Below are 16,944 nucleotides of genomic sequence, written 5' to 3'. Positions count from 1 at the left end.
AACTTCAGCCCATTACATATTCCCATTTCTTTTCTTTTATATTTGAAGGTATTTTCCTGATTACTTGCAGAATTTGTCATTTCTAAGTTGAATTGTTAAATTTAATCAGTGTGAAAAAGTAAAAATTAATTAAATTAAAATTTTAAAAAATAAAAAAGAATTTAATCAGTGTGTCTTGAAATTTACATCATTGGTTTTATTTTAGTCTTTTTTTCCCCCCTGGATATCACCTGTGAATTCTTTCAATTGGAATTGCATCTTCTATGTTCAGAAATTCTAGTCATTTCTTTTTTTTTTCATTAAGGTTTTTTTTTTAATTTTCAAAACATATGCATGGATCATTTTTCAACATTGACCCTTGCAAAACTTTGTGTTTTAAATTTTCCCCTCCTTTCCCCCACCCCCTCCCTAGATGGCAAATAATCCAATATATGTTAAACATGTTAAAGTATATGTTAAATTCCATATATGTATACACATTGATACAATTATCTTGCACAAGAAAAATCAGATCAAAAAGAAAAAAATGAGAAAGAAAACAAAATGCAAGCAAACAACAACAAAAAGAGGAAATCTTCCCTGTATTTTGCCAATATTCACAACACTAATTTTATTTAATTGTTGTACTGCTATAACAGCAATTTGAGAATTATGTCAAATACTAATGCAGCGAGGAGGCATCCTTGCTATTCAGTCAGTAAGCATTCTTAAAGTATAAAATAAGTGCCAGGCACTAAGATAGGCACTGGGCATACAAAGCATTCTGTGCTCTCAAGGTTATTACCTTCTATCAGAGGTAATAACATATACACATCCAACTAAATACAAATATATATATATATATATACATATATATGCACATATATGTAAAATGCCCTAACTCCAAATATATATTTGGGACTGGGGCATTGGTGGCTATAATGGCCTCCTGCTGGGAGGCAGCACTTGAGCTTTGAAGGAAGGTAGGGATTCTTCCAATTGCTTTTCTTAAGCACCTACTATGTTTCAAGTACTATATTATGTACTGGGGATTAAAAAACTAAAGCAACTCTTCAACAATGAGAGGATTCAAACCAGTGCCAATTGTTCAGTAATGAAGAGAACCAGCTACATCCAGAGAGAGAACTATGGGAAATGAGTGTAGACCACAACATAGCATTTGCACTCTTTCTGCATTTTTTGTTTTCCTTCTCAGGTTTTTTCTTTCTTTGTAGATCCGATGTTTCTTGTGCAGCAAGACAACTGTATAAATACGTATAGGTATACTGGATTTAACATATATTTTAACATATTTAACATGTACGGGACTACCTGCCATCTAGGGGAAGGGGTGAGGGGAAGGAGAGGAAAATTTGGAACAGAAGGTTTTATAAGGGTCAATATTGAAAAATTACCCTTGCATATGTTTTGTAAATAAAAAGCTTATAATAATAATAATTTTTTAAATTAAAAAAAACTAAAGTAAAATAGTCATAACCCTCAAGAAACTTTCATTTATTTATTGAAATAATCATGTAGTTATCTTTGTTGTTGATATGAAAAATCCTGGCAATTTTTTTTCCTAATGGAAAAATTATCCATGCATATGTTTTGAAAATTTAAAAAAAACCTTAATTAAAAAATTTTTTTGCACTATCCCTGGTATACCAACTTGGTCATGATCCGTTATTTTCTTGATAGATCATAATAGTCTCTATATAAGAATTTTATTTGAAATTTTTATATCAGTATTCATTAGTGAGTTTGGTGTATTATTTTTTGTCCTATTTTGTTAAAGTTAATAGAATGCCTTATGTTCTGTTTTAAGAGTCATTTTTGTACCATAGTTATATATACAAAATGTTTAAAAATGATCTTCTACTGTCTGTTAGAATTCACTTATAAATCCATGTGATCCAGGTCCCCACTCCCCATATTCATATACTTTGGTTTACTCTTTTTCTGAGATTGAACTCTTTATTTTGTTTGGTTAGTTTGTTTATAAATGTATGTCCTTTTAGTACCCAAACTTCCTAGCATTCAGCTGTATATAGTAGTTTCTTATCATTCTTTTGACTTCACTTCACTGTGAAGTAACCTTGTTCTTTTAAAAAATTTCTGCTAATTTGATTTTCTAATTTCCTTTTCTTGCTCAGATCAGCCAGTAGCATCATTTTGGGTAGTTTTTTCAGGCGACAAAAACATTTATTCAGCATTTATGATGTGCTAGGCACTATGCTAAGCATTAGGATAGAAAGAGAAAGCAAAGCTAGTCCTCATCTCTGGTTCTAATGGATTAGACATCTATCAAAGAAGTGCACAGAAGACCCATATGGAATAGATAGAAGAAAGGATGACAGTAGCTGTTAGGAAAACTAGGGAAAATGTCCTATAGAAATTGGGATTCTCTGTCAATAAAAGTTGTTATAATAAAAAAAATAAATTAAAAAAAAAGAAAGTGGTATTCTAGCTGAGTCTTGAAGGAAAACAGGACAAGAAAGATAAAAAAACAAACCCAGAATATTTCAGACATTCAACCAGTACACAGGGAAGCTGAGATGGAGTGTCTTGAGGATTGTAAAATGCCCAAAGGAGAATAAAGTATAAGAAAACTGGAAAAGTAGGAAGAGGTCAGCTTGTAAATAGCTTTAAATGCTTTTTTAAATAAACATTTTATAGTTGATTCTTGAGGTAACAAAAGCCACTGAAGCTTACTGAATAATTGGGAGACATGATCAGATCTGTACTTCAAGATTTCCGGCAACTAAGCAGGGGGTACTTTGGAGTGTGGAAATACTTGAGTCGGGGGCATTAGAAAGCTTTAGAAGAAGTTCAAGTGAAAGATGATGAGGGCCTGCACCAAAATGGTGACTTTATAGGAGAGATGTCACAAAAGCCAGTTGCGTTGATCTTGGTAACAGATTGAACTTGGGGGGTAAGAGACTGTGAATAGAGCCTGACTGCTGAGGTGCAAGCCTAGGTTTCCTGGGAGGATAGGATGCTTTCCAGAGTAACGGGGGAAAATCGGAAGGGTTGGGGGAAAGGCCAATGACTTCAATTTTGGACATATTGAGTTTAGGATGTTTCATCCATTTTAAGAAGTTTAAAAGGCAACTGGAGATGTGAGTCTGGAAGTCAATGGGGATTAGAGTTGGATAAATCTATAGGAGAATCATCAGCAAAGAGATTTTAATTGAATTGATCTTAAATGATGAGATCATCCAGTTGGAGAAGGTGTAGTGGTTCTCCAAATGTGGTCTGGCTACGCCTATCCATGGGAGTTCTGCCAGGTCAAACGTATTTTCATAACGGTACAAACTAGTATTCTAAGATATTTCAATTCCTAATATTAAAAAAGAAAGCTCTCCAAATAAACAAAATAAAACTCTTTGGGAGCGTCCCCAATAAGACGTAAGCGCGTAATAAGTTCCGGGGACCCAAAAGTGCGAGAACCTTTGGTGACGGGGAACAGTGAAGGGGGAAGTTCCCTTTGGAATCCAGACTAGCCAATCGGAGCTCAGAAAAGATACCTTGTCACTTCCATCACTTCCTTCGAAGGCGGAGGTGGGTGCCCAGGCGACTACTTCAGTACCCCTTTAGGTTTGGCCTCTAAGCCATTCCTGTGGACACCACATCACACCCAGTGTCTGTGTCCACCCCACTCCGGTGGGCCCCCTCCCCCCTCCCCCCTCCCCGGCAACCATTCTAGCGGTTGCCACAGCTACAGCCTTCGTTTTTCCTAACAGAACGTTGGGATTAGCAACAGAGGGTTCTGGGCCTACGGCGACCAAGGTCAGAACTCCCTCAGTCAGAGTACTCTCTGGCGGTCTGGCAGAGAGGAGGAGAGGGGCAGTCGAGAGGGCAGCTGATTTTTAAGTATTTGGTGGCGGAAAAGCCTAGGCTAGAGTTGCCATGAGCGAGAGCCGACGGGTAATCTACCGTGGGCGGCGGGAACCCCACTCTGCCTCCAGAAGTAGAAGTGGCCAGAGATCTGGCAAATCTGGTACTTTTAGACGTGTAAGATTTCTTTACAAAGACAATTCTAGACGATCTGGATCTGAATCACAGTCCAGATCTGAATCGAATTCCAGATCCCAAATGAGCTCTCCAGAGCCTATTGTAAAAAGCCGCTCCTATTCCCAGTCCGGCTCAGGCTCTCGCTCTTATTCTGGTACCGGCTCTGGTTCCCAGTCTGGCTCCTGCACTATTTCGCGGTCCGGCTCCTGCACTGTTTCCGGGTCCGGTTCCTGCACTGTTTCCCGGTCATGCTCCTGCACTGTTTCCCGGTCCGGCTCCCGCACTATTTCAAGGTCCGGCTCCTGCTCCGGTTCCTGCCCGGGTTCTTGTTCCTGCTCCCACTCTGGCACCCGTTCCCGCTCGGACACCCGGTCACGCTGCGACACCTGTTCCTGCTCGGACACCCGTTCCTGCTCTGACACCCATTCCTGCTCTGACACCTGTTCCTGCTCGGACACCCGTTCCTGCTCTGACACCCGTTCCTGCTCTGACACCTGTTCCTGCTCTGACACCCGTTCCTGCTCTGACACCTGTTCCTGCTCGGACACCCGTTCCCGCTCTGGCACCCGTTCCCGTTTACGTTTCCGTTCCCGTTCCCCCCGCGATCGCAACCGCAATCGCAACCGCAACCGCAATCGCAGACAATCCCGGAGCAGGTCTTACGGTCGAGATTACCGTGAATACCGAAGACGGCGCCCTAGCCATTCTCCTCTGGCTACTCGCAGGCGTCATCTGGGAAATCGGTCCAATCCCGATCCCAATTGTTGTCTCGGCGTATTCGGTTTGAGCCTGTACACCACCGAAAGGGATCTAAGACAAATATTCACCAAATATGGCCCGATTTCTCACGTCTCCATTGTTTATGACCAACAATCTAGGCGCTCACGGGGGTTTGCTTTTGTGTATTTTGAAAACGTGGAAGAAGCTAAGAAAGCTAAAGAGAGGGTCGATGGAATAGAGCTTGACGGAAGAAGGATCAGAGTGGATTTTTCTATTACAAAAAGACCCCACACACCTACACCTGGAATCTACATGGGAAGACCTACTTACAACAGACGTCGTGACTACCACGAAAGGCCATATGATCGCGGATATGAGAGGGATTATTATAATAGATCCTATAGAGGAGTAAGTGGAGGAATATCTGGGGGAGGTGGGGGAAGCTGGAGAAGCGTTCAAGATAGGGAGGTAGTTTACAGACGGCGAACACCATCACCCCGTTACAGCCGTGGGAGGTACCAATCCCGTTCTAGATCTCGCCCTTATTCTCCTCGTCACTTTTAAAGCATGACAATAGAGAATTTCAAAATATTGCTTTAGCATCGCAATTTGGTTTTGTTTCTTATTATTTGTTCTTTTAAGAGTTAATTACGCTTAGTGAAGGTTATTTTGGTTCAAGTTGAAATGCTGTTTTCATTTTTCATTTATATACTTTAGTGCTTTTTTCAAAGTGAAATGTTTTCAAAATTTTTTTCATTTAAATTTTTCAAAGAAAGTTTAATTTTAACTGTTTAAAGTTTATAGAAAAACTTCATTTATAAAGTTTTCTTACTAAATCTAGTAGAAAGTAAAAATTTTGCATTGATACTTACTATACCTAGAGAGATATAGAGATGCAATTATATCTAGATATACCAACAGTTTGATAACCAAACCACCCATCTAGGTTGATTTCTGCTTTTTACCACATCAATGCAATTTTTCAGGTTAATCTGTTAGTGAAAAAAAAATTTCCTTTTGTTTTTTATAGATGTTTCAAGTATATTCTTTATAGAGAATTTCTTTTTGTCTTTTATGGAGTACGTATAGTAATTTATCCATTCATTAATTATCTGCAACTGACTGTTACAATTATACTGGGTAATTCCGTATTACTGATATTAGATTCAAGGTATTTTTATGCCACAGTTTTCCAATGCTTGTCTGAAAATTGAGTTTATCAAAGTCTTAACATCATTTACAACAGCAAATGGGAGGGAGGAATAGCGTTTACTAATGTGAGCATAGAGATTTTTTTTCTTGCCACATGACTGACATCAAAGTGGTAATATTGAGTTTTCACTTATGAATGAATAACAGTACAATCTAGCACAAGTGTTTAACTTTCTGGCTTTAGATCACAAACTCAAAACTGGGCACTTCATGGTGAAGAACAGAGAAAAACTTGAAAAGTGTGATGAAGTGAACCAAGTTGAGTTTGGTTAGTTAAAAAAAAAAAAAAAACACCACAACATCAAAAACAACAACAACAACACCCAACAACAACACCTTTTAGGTCCTTTTGCTTAGCAAAGGAGGCCTGATTCATTGTTTTTGAAAATTGTTTACACAATCTATTAATTTTTTTTTAAAAGAGAAGATGGCCCAAAATAGAGCTTTTGTACATGTAGCATGGATCCAGATCCAGCAAAAAGGACAAGATGGGATAGATAAGATCAAGCTTGAACTTTGGGTTTTTAACTCTTCTTAACTTGTTTACCGATGAAAGTTGGGGAAAAGTGGGGTGTGCCACGGGGTGGGGGGAGAAGAGGGAAGAGGGAGGGGGAGGGCAGGAGTTGGGGGGGTACTAGAGAAAATTCTATAAATAGCATTTATCTGCTACCAAAGAAATTATTTTAGCTCCTGAATTCAAAGATGTTCCAAAATGGTACCTGCTAGCTAGGAATGGGGGAGGAGGAAGGGACAGAGAAGTTGTTAAACTGTTTTACAGATATCGTTACGGTACAATGGATATTAATTGTTCTCTAAATGTTTGAGAGAATTTATTTGTGAATCCATCAGACCAAAAATTTTTGTAATTGCTTGTCCCTCCCCCCATTATTCCTTTGTTTAAGAATTCTACTGTTTTGTTCGCTTGAGTATCAATTTCCTTTGAATTATCAGCTTTGCTAGCATATTAATAAATATGGTACCTTCTGGCTATTCTTTTGAGTTTCTTTATGCAATATAACATTGAAATACATATTATGGCCTTATGTTTTAAAATGGTTTTTTTGGTGACAAAACCCATTCAGAACTTGTATTTTCTTTTCATTTTGTAAACCAAACCAGTGGCAGTGCTCCATGTTATTCTGCATTAATATGTATTGATATGTACCATCCCGGATCCATATCCATGTCCCCATTAAGGGCGGACAGCTTTTCAAACATCCTGGTGAATTTAACAACTAACTTAAGAGTGTCAAAGAATAACCGAGTAACTGTACATTGTTCTATCAAATGACCACAGAAAACTGTCACTGCTAAATCTGTCGATTGTAATGGGAAGCAAGAAATAAAATATTAATTGTATTTCAAAAAGATTTTGGTGTTTTTATTTCATTCCATTCCATAAACTTTTTCATTCTGACTCCGTTTTGGTCTCTTTAAGCGTATTCAAGACAAAAAATGACCCCCAAAACAAAAGACCCAGCAAAAAAAGATCAAGGAGCCTTCGGGCTGGTCAGAAGGAAGCCAAGGGAGAACAGAGTCACAAACATTCAGAGAGGAAACAACAAGGGCAAGTGCTACAGAAAGGTTAAGAAAGGAGGACTGAGAAAAGGTATTACATTTGATAATCAAGATATCATTGGTCACTTTGATCTTTGATAACTTTGGATGAAGTTGGAAGCCACTTTGCAGAGGGTTTAGAAGAGTGTCAGGAAAGGAAGTCAGGTGCCCAATACAGATAGCTTTTCTTTTTATCTTAGAGTGGGTCTTCCTATTTTGTCCAGACTAGAAGTACAGGAGCTACTCACAGATCCACTCCCACCAACTAATGGCAAAGAAGCTTTTACCTGCTGTGTTTTTAACCCACCTCTCCAGTATCTCACCTTATTGGTACAGGATTAGGTACAGAAACTTGATCAGCTTTAGGCACACTGCAGCTTAGAACTCCCAAACGCAAGTGAGGTACCTACCCCAGACTCCCTTTGTAATGGGTTTCAGGCCTATGTCACCACACCTAGGCGGATAGTTTCTCAAAGGGTATAGCTGCAAAGGGGAGAAGCGATATAGGACATGGCTAGCAAGGATAATAAGATCTAGTACAGTTTTTTTTTTCAGATGGGTATATTCACCTGAAGCAGGGAAGGAAGATTAGAGGGAGAAATGATAAAAGGGGCCAGTCTACTGGAGAAGATGGAAGGGAATAGGGTAAGGGTGGGATGTAGAGGATTGGTCTTGACTGCAGAAAATGCCACCTCGTAATCAAGAGACTGCAATAAAGGAGAAGATAGAAGGGGATGATGGTAAAAGGAATATCAGCTGAAAGGTATGCTCTTCACCTTTGGGGAAATTACATGTATTTAATCAATATCAGACTGTTTGCTGTTTTAGGGAGGGGGGAGGTGAGGGAGGGAGAAAAATTTGGAACACAAAGTCTTACAAAAAGAAATGTTGAAAAGTATCTTTCCGTATATTTGGAAAAACAAAATAATATTGAAAATAAAATAAATAAAAATAAAATTAACATTTTAATATTTACATTTTTCAAATTAAATTTACCTATTAATTATTGAATTTATTAAAATAAACAAAATAAATTTTTTTTAAAGAATTCACTCAGGGCAAGTGGGATTGTTTTACAATAATGAGAACCCAGGTTACGGTTTATTGTAAATTTATAGCGGAACCAGTCAGCACGCTTTTGTTATTTTGTCTCCATTGAGCAACATGTAGGTGAGAATGAACGAGGCAAATAGTGGGAATATTCCAAGGTTGGGATTTGCCAATAGGATGAAGGGGCAAGAGATTTCAGGTTAGAGGACAGTATAGAGCTGAATGGGTGCACCAAGACATCAAAGTGGACAAGTGTGAAGAATATATACAGCCAGTGCAAGGGTGATGGCCTGGGAAAGGAATGATAGCTAACATTTATATTGCACTTTAACATTTGTAAAATGCTCTACAAACACTATCTTGCTTTATCCCCACAACAACCCTAGGAGGTAGGTATTATTCCTATGTGATAGATGAGAAAATTGATTCAGAGATTGTGACTTATACAGGATCACCCAACTAGTAAGTGTCCGAGACTGCTTTTGAACTCAGGTCTTCCAGACTCCAAGTCCAGAGCTCTTTTTTCCACTGTGCTACCTAGCAGTCTGAAATTCCAGAGGCACTGGAAGTCACCTGGAAGACGAAGAGTAGCATTAAGAGTCATGAGACATTCTCCCTCTTCCCTGTCCCCCATTTCCATCATTGGAAAAAAAAGAAAAAAGAACTAATTAATTAACTAATAAAAGAAAAAAAGAAAAATAATATGTATAATCAAGCAAAACAGATTCCTGCACTGGCCATGTCCAAAACATATAAGCCTTATTCTATGCCCTGAATCCATGACCTCTTGTCATGAGTTGGGGAACATGCATATAATCTATAGATAAAGGACCCCTGGAGTTTTTTTGGGGTCATTGCAATGATCAGAGTTCTTAAGTTATTCAAAGGTGTTTGTTTTTATAATGTTGTTATTATATAAATTACTCTCCTATTCTGCTTACTCCATTCTATATCAATTTGTACAAGCTTCTCAGGTTTCACTAAAACTTCCCCTTTTTTATTTTCTCAGGGCTTAACAGATTTCTGTTACATTCATAAGCCATCATTTGTTCAATCATTCCTCAACTGATGAACACCAGCTCAGTTTCCAATTCTATGCACCATGGATGAGGTCCTGGGTAATTAGGGTTCTCAGAGAAAGCCCAAAGTTTCTGATAAGATTACTCCCTGAGGCAAGCAAGGAAGGACACTGATGGGGATCAGCTCAACCTTACAGGCCCACCCCCTGTGGAGATCTTGGGTGACCCCCTGCCTTGCTGTATACAATAAGAAAGCCAAGTTAGGTCAAACCTTCAAAGTTCTATTTCCCATAAAAATCTGCCTATGGCCCACACCATCTTTGCTGAATGGCAGAGATTCTGCCACATAGTATCTTTCCTCCAATTCCCTCCTCCCTCCCTCCATGCCTCATGGTATCTTTTCTCCCATTCCCTCCCCCATGCCTCATGATGTCTTTTTCTTTATTATAACTAACTAACTATTTTAGGGTGCTAAATCCCTTTTAGGATTTAGTCTTCTAGCCAATCTTATACTCATATCTCATGGTGTATTCCCTTTCTCCTGGTTAATTGTGAGTTCCACTGGGGAACTTGAATTTCCATTGTTAATTGTTAAAAACCAAACCAAACCAAACCCTTTTCTTACTATTTGCTCTCCCAAATCTGTTTCACATTTACCACTCCTGGTGGCTATTTTACCTCTTCATTTGGTATGTAACTTCTTCTCGTAAAAAAATCTATCTTTTACCAAAGAGAAAGGTCATTCCAATTCCAATTGACTTGTGATGGAGAGAACCATCTGCAACCAGAAAGATGATTATGGGGCACTTCGTTTGGATCGCAACATAATAGTCACCTTTTTTGTTGTTGCTTGCTTGCTTTTTTCTTTTTTTAATCCATTTTTTTTGTGCAGCATGATATTTGTATTATATAATACAATATAATATTTGTGGAAATATGTATAGAATAATTGCACATGTTTAACATACATTGCATTACTTGCTGTCTAGGGATTTGAAACACAAGGTTTTGCAAGGGTGAAAACTGTCTTTGCATATATTCTGAAAATAAAAACCTATTATTTAACAAAAAGAAAAAAAGAGAAAGGCCTCTGTGAACTCATCACATGACTGAACCCCATCATTTGGTGCTAATCGCTGTCCTCACTTTCATAATTTGGTGCTCAAAACCCTCTAGTGGTCTTGACAAAAGGTAAGAAATGCACACCCTGATATTTTTGTCCTAGTCTTCAAGTAGGGCTAGATGTAACTGGGAACCCAGAAATACCTCAGGATACACTCATCACTTTCCTCACTGGGTGGTGAGTGATGAACCTAAAAAGTAGGGTGATGCCCCCAAATAGGTCACGCCCTTTATGGAGGAAGATTGAGTATTCCCGCTTCTCTGTAGGATGCTGGGTATGTGGGTAAGAGTAGAATTTTGGTTTTTTAAGGGTATTTTTCCTTCCCCAACATGGCAAGGGAGAACTAATATGACATCTGGCCATCTAGGATCTCAAATGCGAGTTTTCTGTGTCTTCTATGTGCCTGCCTGTCTGGCCTCTCAGATCCTCTCTGTGCTAGTCTCCTTCCTGTTTGTGCTTCAAATTAAGCTGCATTTTTAAAGTTAAGCTTTCAAAAAATAAAAACAGCCTCCAAGAATATCTGCTTGAAAAGAGAGAGACACCTTTCTTTAACTTCTCTCCCTTAAAGATACTTGTGAAATGGCCAAGCCAATACCCTGGCTTGATAATTAGGTCCTTGCTGTGAGATGGATGATGAAAGGTGGGCCTCCAAACCCCTACTTTGATGCACTGGTATCAGCCTCGGTTTCATTCTAGATGGGGACTCCCTCTGACTCCCAGGGTGCTAAAATCCTTCTCACTGTATGTAGGTGAGTGTGGTCTTTTCAGTTCTTCCTAGATGAAAGATAGAAGCAGTTTCTCCATCCTCTCTAGACACAGACTGCTTTCACATGGCTTGGGGAGATGCAGGGGGTGCACTTAGCACTTTAAGATCTTTTCTTTTTACTTCCATCTGAATACATGGCATGCAATAAAGGGAAAAAACCCTAAAATTCTAGAATATACGCCATCCACATGCTTTGGGAGATTGGAACCCCTGCTGTTTTGCCCCGAGGTGCCATCTGGAAAAAACAGGAACCTGAGTCTCTCTGCTTCCAGGTGCCATCATAGGTCTCAGTTTTCTGCCACCATAAAAAAAAAATTGGGCTATTACCAGGAGAATAAATTTGAATGTCAGAATGTTTCAAAATGGAGGCCTAATTTTTTAAAAAAACTTGAAATTTTAAGTTTCTACCAAAGCTTTAAATTTCTGTGTGTGTTTACATTGGAAATCTGACTCTAAAATGTATGAGAAAATTGTATGAAACTATCACTATTAACTGATGCTAAAATTGTGAATTTGATTAGGTTGAGAAATATGTGCACATTAATCTCTAATAAAATATTGCTACTAGAAATTTAAATCTGTATTTGATCTGAAGTTAAAAATGGCTTTCAAACAAAGTTGTCTGGTAACTTACTCAACCTAAAGAGATCCTACGTTTGTATCTCCTCTAATTAGATGAAATATATTTTTAAGATGGGATATTGTTTTGTGAATTATGTGTTGTGCAATTTGTAAAATTGTATGAGCTATGTTTTACAATTCTGTCAGCCCTGCTAGACACGTGCTATAAACTTTGTGACACTTCCATCCAAAATTATTTAGCCATCACTTATGTTCTGAGTTTTAAGATTGTTTTGTTTTCTCCTTTAAACAAAGAAATTTACTTAAAAGGTCAGGAGAGAAAAACCAAACTCTTCTGAGGTTTACAATTTGGTTATGACTTCTGAAAATTCTTGATTAGGATTTTTTGAAGTTGTCTGAAAATGGGAATTGAAAATTGTATACTAGTCATTTGCATAATTTCACGGTTTTATTTTAGATCAGTTGGCCTTAGACTGTAAGGGCATAATCTACTCTTCCTCCCTCACTGGGTGTAGGGGGCCCTAGCCTGAACCTTTTTCCCTTCTCCCTGGTTGAGAGAGGTAGAAAGAACCACACTCACTGTTCCTGAGTCTTCTCTAGGCCCCCGCGTGGTTAAGTGAAATTTCTTCACTTTTAAGTTGCTTCCATATTTAAAGAGATAACCCCATATCTCCAGTCTGGTTGTTTATATTAGAACAAAATCATTTATGTATAACATCTACTTAGATAATATGCTGTATCAAGAGTTCTACTGTTTAGTAATTCAAGGAATTTCTAAGAGAAGTTTGTTAAATTTTTTTTATTTTTTATTAACTACAAGTTCTTTGAAAATGGTTATTTCAAAACCTATTTCTTTGATCATGGTTTCCATCTGTCTTCAGCTAATTATTTTGTTATTATTTAACATTTACTTAGTGTATAGTAACATGATCTGCAGCTTCCTTAAAAACCTAAAACAAAATTTTCAAATCATAGTATTGGTTCTTCTGTTATTACACCCTCTCACCCTGCTCCCTCTCTCCCTCTCTCTCCCCCCAACTTCATGGGCTCCTACAAGTAGAAAATAACTTTTTGGCCAAACTGTAAGCTGTAAGATGAGCGTTCTCTAAATATTTTTGAAGGCCCCATCAAAAGGGATCCCTGCTAATACTTTCCAATGATACTGTCCCTAACCTCTTGCTTGTTCTGGACTTCGGTCAATTCACCTTCAAATGATTAGCAGTAGACAGCTGTATTGTCCGGCTTCAGGGATCTGACTCAGAATTCACTGGATGCTGCTTCGATCAGCTTCTGGCCCACCCCTCAAGCTCAGCATCCCTTCAGACTGGGACGCTGTAGGATGACTCGGGTCTACATCAACTCCCAATAGAAAGTAGCTTCAGAAGATGAGACAGCACCCCATATCCCAAAGGACTTTGGGCCTTATTTGTTTGGAGGTGGGGAGCTGATTGGTCGGGTGAATGGACCCCAACAAAATACTACTCAGTAGTTGAGGGGGTCCTAGTAAGGTCCAAACTGACCCTGTGGTAATCTTTGCTGTTGTGCTCTGATAACTAGTTTTGTACCCCTGTGTTGTCACCAAACTTTGGCCTCTGTAACACTACCTTCCCACAAGCTATTGCATTTAACTCCCACCTTCTGGACACTACTTAACAAGTGTCTCTGGATTTGGCCTTTAAAACTTCAGCATTGATCTGCTAGACTCCATCATGTTTAGGGACCCTCAACCCACTTTTTGAAAGATTTCTTTAACAAATTAAAAGAGTGGGGAAATGATGAAGTTCTGGGTAACTAGATTGGGGCTGTCAGAGAAAGCCTGAAGTACTGATAAAATTATTCCGTGAGGCAAGAAGGGAAGGGCACTGATAGGGATCAACCTTACAGGCCGACCCCCTGTGGAGATCTTGGATAATTCCATCTTACTGGATCTAATAAGAAAGCCAAATTATGTCAAATCTCCAAATAATGTCAAAAAATGTTAAATTTCCCCTATAAAGCCGCATATGGCCCACACCATCTTTGCTGAATGGCTTTTAGGTTAGCTGCCACAACATTCTGCCATGTGTTGTCTTTTTTCTCATCTCTCCCCCATGCCTCATGCATTTTTCTCCTTATGATAGCTAGCTAACTTTTTTAGAGTGCCAAATCCCTTTTAGGATTTAGCCTTCCCATCAATAGTGTACTCCCACCTCATTCTTTTTCTCCTAGTTAATTGTGAGGTCCACTAGGGAACTTGTCTTTTCCATTATTAATATTTTAAAACCCCTTTCCTTGCTAACTATCTGCTCTCCCAAATCTATTTCAAGTTTATCAGTCCTAGTGTCTATTTTACCTCTTCATTTTATCTATAACCTCTTCTCAAAAATAAACCTGCCTTTTGCCAAAGAGAAAAGCCATTGTGGATTTGTTACATGACTGAACCCCATCATTTGGTACTAATTGCTCTCCTCAATCCCATCACCACAAAAAAAGTACAATAAGTATTTGTGTACGCATGGATGTTTTCTGCCTTATTTCATCTTTCTGTGGTAAGGGCCTAGACATGGTGGTGCTGGGACAAAGGGTACGCACAGTTCAGTGTCTCTTAAGGCTTTCCAAAATCGTTGGGAGACTTGTTGTTTTAAAAAAAATTAGTTCTTAGTTTTATAGACTTTTTATCTTCAAATTTCTCTGTTTCTCTAATTTTCAAGATTGCTTCCCTTATACTTATCTTAGGGTTACTTACTTGCTTATTCTCTAGCCTTTTTAATTGCATTCTTAGTTCAATGGTTGTCTTTTTCTATCTTGTTTATATAAGTTTTCAGAGCTGTCTATTTTCCACTGAGTACTGCATTAGTTGTGGTATGCTCTTTTATTATTATCATTATCTTTAACATAATTATTTATTGTTTCTATTCTGTATTCTTTAACCCATTCATTATTTGGGATGATGGTACTTTGTCCCTATATAGGTCTGTGTATTTTGTTTCTATTATCTTTATTCTTTGAGTTTTTATTATGTCACATTCTATCCTAGGCAGCCTGGGTTGAAGCCCCACTTCTGACACCTATAGGGTGGCCCAGAATCCTGGAAAAGTCACTTAATCTTTCTAAGCAACTAAGACCATAAGTGAGACAAGATGCCAGCCTACATTGGTAGAAGGAGTTTCCACAACTGGGATTTTCCATACTCATGTAATCATAGTTCCAGCCACTATCCCTTTGTCTGGAAAGGACACATGTATCATGTCTGCCTTAATTATGATTATTATATACCTTAGTACCTGATCAGTTTTGTTAAGGTGACATGAGGTGCTCACAAATATGTGTATTCTTGAATATTTACATTCAGAAGTCATAATAGGTCAATTACTAGTTTGTCCAACAATCCATTCAGCTCTGTTTTCCTTCTTGTTTGTTTTTCTGTTGGATTTATATGATTTTGAGGTAGGGATGTTGAACCCTCCTGCTGTGTTAATTAGACAGCTAGGGGACACAACGGATAAAATACCTGGCATATAGTCAGGAAGACTCATATTCTTGAGTTCAAATCCAGCCCCAGAAACTTATGGGCTTAATCTAGACAAGTCACCTCACTCTGCTTGCCTCAGTTCCTCATCTGTAAAATGAGCTTGAGAAAGATATAGCAAATCACTTCAGTAGCTTTGCCCAAAAAAAATCCCAAATGGGGTCACAAAGTATCAGACGGGACTGAAAAGCAACCGAACAACAATATTGTGTTACTGTTGATGTCTTTTTGCAATATATCTATTTTTCCTTTAAAACTTTAGCTCAAATTTGGGCTATGTCCAAAGGACTACATACTGTGCATAGCCTTTGATCCAGCAGTGTCTCTACTGGGTCTGTATCCCAAAGAGATCATAAAGGAGGAAAAGGGACTCGCGTATGCAAAAATGTTTGTGGCAGCCCTTTGTGTTTTGGCAAAAAATGGAAACTGAGAGGATGCCTATCAGCTGGGGGATGGCTGAATAAATTGTGGTATATGAAGGTTATGGAATATTATTGTTCTGTAAGAAATGATCAGTACGATGATTTCAGAGAGGCCTGGAGAGACTTATAAGAACCGATGCTGAGTGAAATGAGTAGAACCAAGAAATCATTGTACATGGCAATAACAAAATTATGTGATGATCAATTCTGATGGACGTGGCTCTTTTCAACAATGAGGTGATTCAGGTCAATTCCAACAAACTTGTGATGGAGAGAACCATCTGCACCCAAGGAGAGTTCTGTGGGAACTGAGTGTGGATCACAGTATAGTATTTTTACCTTTTTCTTACTGTTTGCTTGTTTTTTCTTTCCCATTTTCCCCCTTTTTAAATAATTTATCTTATGCAGCATTATAAATGTGGAAATATGTTTAGAAGAATTGAACATGTTTAACGTCTATAGGATTACTTGTTGTCTGGGGAGAGGGGTGGGAGGAAGGGAGGGAAAAAATATGGTACACAAGGTTTTGCAAGGGTACATGCTGAAAACTATCTTTGCATGTATTTTGAAAAGAAAAAGCTATTATTAAAAAAAGAAAAAGCAAAAAGAGAATTTAGCTCAGGGACAGCTGGATGGCATAGTGGGTAGAGCATTGGCCCTGGAGTCAGGAAGATTTGAGTTTAAATCCAGTTTAAAATACTTAACAAATACTAGCTGTATGAGCTTGAGCAAGTCATTTAACTCCAACTGCCTCACACACACATCCCCTCCTCGCAAAAAAAAAAAAAAAAAAAAAAGAATTTAGCTCGGTTACCATTTGGTATGTATATGTTTAATGCCATACATTTCCCATTATCTATGGTGCCTTCAAGCATAATGTAATTTTCTAGTTTGTCATGCTTGACTGTATCAGTTTTCACTGTTGCTTTATCTCAAACCTTGATTGTAACTCCTCCTTTTTAGACCTGGAGCATAACATTATTCGTTTT

General features: G+C 38.3%; 1 protein-coding gene and 1 pseudogene across 2 annotated transcripts in view; one reads left to right on the top strand and one right to left on the bottom strand.

Annotated features, from left to right (window-relative positions):
* CCDC160 (coiled-coil domain containing 160) overlaps nt 1-16,944 on the bottom strand; it is a 71,495-nt gene that overhangs the window by 19,280 nt on the left and 35,271 nt on the right. The gene's annotated exons all lie outside the window — the stretch shown is intronic.
* LOC100927808 lies at nt 3,707-5,456 on the top strand (annotated as a pseudogene).

Source organism: Sarcophilus harrisii, chromosome X, assembly GCF_902635505.1.
Source record: "Sarcophilus harrisii chromosome X, mSarHar1.11, whole genome shotgun sequence".
NCBI lineage: Eukaryota > Metazoa > Chordata > Mammalia > Dasyuromorphia > Dasyuridae > Sarcophilus > Sarcophilus harrisii.
The sequence above is the reverse complement of the archived record's forward strand: the minus strand, read 5'-3'. Positions and strand labels throughout refer to the sequence as shown.